The sequence below is a fragment of the Grammomys surdaster genome, unplaced genomic scaffold, assembly GCF_004785775.1.
Source record: "Grammomys surdaster isolate TR1022 unplaced genomic scaffold, NIH_TR_1.0 237, whole genome shotgun sequence".
In the NCBI taxonomy this organism is placed as follows: domain Eukaryota; kingdom Metazoa; phylum Chordata; class Mammalia; order Rodentia; family Muridae; genus Grammomys; species Grammomys surdaster.
The window spans coordinates 2,882,206-2,885,108 of NW_021604682.1; the positions used below are offsets into that span (position 1 = coordinate 2,882,206).

The 2,903-nt window shown below is 41.4% G+C and overlaps 1 non-coding gene across 1 annotated transcript; it reads left to right on the plus strand.

Annotated features, from left to right (window-relative positions):
• Positions 1-1,242: 1,242 nt before the first annotated feature.
• On the plus strand, positions 1,243-1,406 carry LOC114626568. Its single transcript, XR_003712256.1, has one exon. It is a non-coding gene; the product is annotated as a U1 spliceosomal RNA (small nuclear RNA).
• Positions 1,407-2,903: the final 1,497 nt, after the last annotated feature.

The window sequence follows — 2,903 nt, forward strand, 5'->3', positions numbered from 1 at the left end:
TTCCTTCCTTCCTTCCTTCCTTCCTTCCTTCCTTCCTTCCTTCCTTCTTTCCTCCCTCCTTCCTTTTTTCTTCCCTTCATCTTTTTTCTTCCTCCCTCCTCTTCCTTTCTTTTTTTTCTCTTCCCCCTCATCTCCCTCCTTCCCTCCCTTCTTCTTTCTTCTCTCTCCCTTTCTCTTCTCTCCTCCCCTCCCTCCCTCCTTCCCTCCATCCTTCCTTCTTTCTTCTCTCTCCCTCCTTCTTTCTTTCCTTTCTCTCCCTATCATATCCTTCCCTCCTTCTCTTCCTCCCTCCCTCCCCCTCCCTCCTTCCCTTCCTTCTTCCTTCCTTCCCTTCCTTCCTCCCTCCCTTCATCCCTCCCTCCCTTCTTCCCCCTCTCTCTCCCTCTTTCCCTTTCCTTCTTATATCCCCCCTTTCTTTCCCGTAGAAGGTTTGGGACATTGAGCTGGCAGGTTCAGTTATGAACTAGCAAAACTTAGAATTAGAAAAACGGAGACAGCATTTCCAGATGGTCAGTTCTGTGAACATCAGTGACTGGTCAAGGGCACTACACTCTGTCCCAGTGATCCGACTGAAGGCAGAAGAAGAGCGGTTAGAGGGGACAAATCTGAACTCCTCTTCAGTCACTTTTTGGGTGACCACAGTTTCATCATTGGAGACCATTCTCAACCTCCCCTTTGGGCAAAGTAAATACAGTGTGGCTGTATTTAGTAATAAATAATAAGTCATCTAAATGACTTATTACTTATTACTAATTAATAGTCACTGTACTTACTACAGTGAGTCAGGAGTTCTGAGTATAAAGCTAACATTAGTTATGTACCAGGTAGTGGTAATTTAATATAGCGTTAGCGTCAGTTATGTAGCAGGTAGTAGTGATTCTGTTGCTGTTTGCTTGTCCTTCCTAGGTGCAGTTTCAAGATATTAGAATTTTTCTTGGTATTTTCTAGCCCGACTCTTTAAGGAAAGCATATATAATATAATATTGATGTGTAATATACAAATGTATATGTTTCTAAAAGATACAAAAATTAGCATTTTTCAGAAAATAAATAACAAGCATTCCATCTCCAGTAATTATTCAAAGCTTTCACCTGATAATGTTGCCAAAAGAAATCAAAAGAATTATCCAAATGTTATGATATCCGAAGAATTATCAGAATGGAAAAAATATTAAGTGGAAAAATGAAACTGCTGGCAATATTAATATGAGTTAAGTTCATTTGAAAAAAAAAAAAAACCCTATACTTACCTGGTAGGGGAGATACCATGATCACGAGGGTGGTTTTCCCAGGGTGAGGCTTATCCATTGCACTCCGGATGTGCTGACCCCTGCAATTTCCACAAATGCGGGAAACTCGACTGCATAATTTGTGATAGTGGGGGACTGCATTCGCGCTCTCCCCTGAGGGGGAAACAAAAGAAAGGAAGAAAGAAAGAAAAAAATCTATACTATTTAAAAATATTACTACTTATCACAGTGAAAGGAAGCTTGGGTTATCAGGTTCCATCTTAATATCAACATTTAACAAAAATAAAAGAACAGTCATTTAATTCCCCCGCTCAATTTTCACCTTGGCCATATGATTCCCAAGGCAGACTCTACACAGACATAGAAGCTTAAATCTCCACAACTTGAATTATCACTGTAAGATAGACACTCATGTTGAATTTGCTTGCACTAGAGAAGAGGGTGTGGTGATCAATACCTACCAGGTTTCTTTGATTTATCAAGTATGCTCTTGCCATGAAGAAAGCATCAGTCCTCACTCCCAGAGCTTGTGGGATGTTTTTCTTCCTCCTACCACCTCAAAGTCTTGGCTTTAGATGCCTTATTACTCCTAAGGTCATAGATTTCCCAGCATTCAAAATGCCGGCGATTTAGAGATAACTATCTTAACACTAGAAATTGAAATAACTGGTTCCTACCCTTGTGACGAAAAAAAAAATCTTTTCAGATTAAGTTATTTCTCTGAGTTTTAATCCTGATACCTCAGAAGGCCAAACCAATGAAAATATTTAATATATTGTCAGAAAATATTTCTTAAACCTCTATCTAAGGGTCTGTTGCGATTCCAGTTTGTTTTTAGTTGGCTGCACAATATGTTCCTTCCAAATTAAATAAAAGATCACTTTCATTAATAAAAACATCCTGAAGACCCAGATGCTGAACTGTAGGCCCCGAATAAAGCTCAGCTTGCTTTGTTCACCTGCTTCTCAAGACAGAATTGTGTCAAGTGCATCCAACTAAGTTGACATACTTCCATACATCTCTTATTGTCTATGATTAGCTAATCGGGTTTATGAACGTTACACATTTACAAAATTCCATCTTACGTTTTATTTTTTACTAACAGCACATGAAGAAGATTTCATCTGTAAATTCTCACAAGGAGCGATTGGTTTTTATCTGGCTACATGACTGATTCACTGTCATCAGTCAACATGACTCTATGTCATTGTCCTTCATAGTGTTGCCAAGTACCACGGATTATGGATCCCAGTGAACCAGAAAGCAGAGAACCATGACCCCATGACTGCTGGCCATCTTAGGTCTATAACCCCGCCCCCTCCATGACTGCTGGCCATCTTAGGTCTATAGTCTATAACCCCGCCCCCTCCATGACTGCTGGCCATCTTATGTCTATAACCCCGCCCCCTTCATAACTGCTGGCCATCTTAGGTCTATAACCCCACCCCCTCCGTGACTGCTGGCCCTCTTAGGTTTATAACCCCTCCCCCTCCATGACTGCTGGCCATCTTAAGTTTATAACCCCTCCCCCTCCATGACTGCTGGCCATCTTAGGTTTATAACCCCGCCCCCCTTCATGACTGTTGGCCATCTTAGGTTTATAACTCCGCCCCCTCCATGACTGCTGGCCATCTTAGGTCTATAACCCCGCCC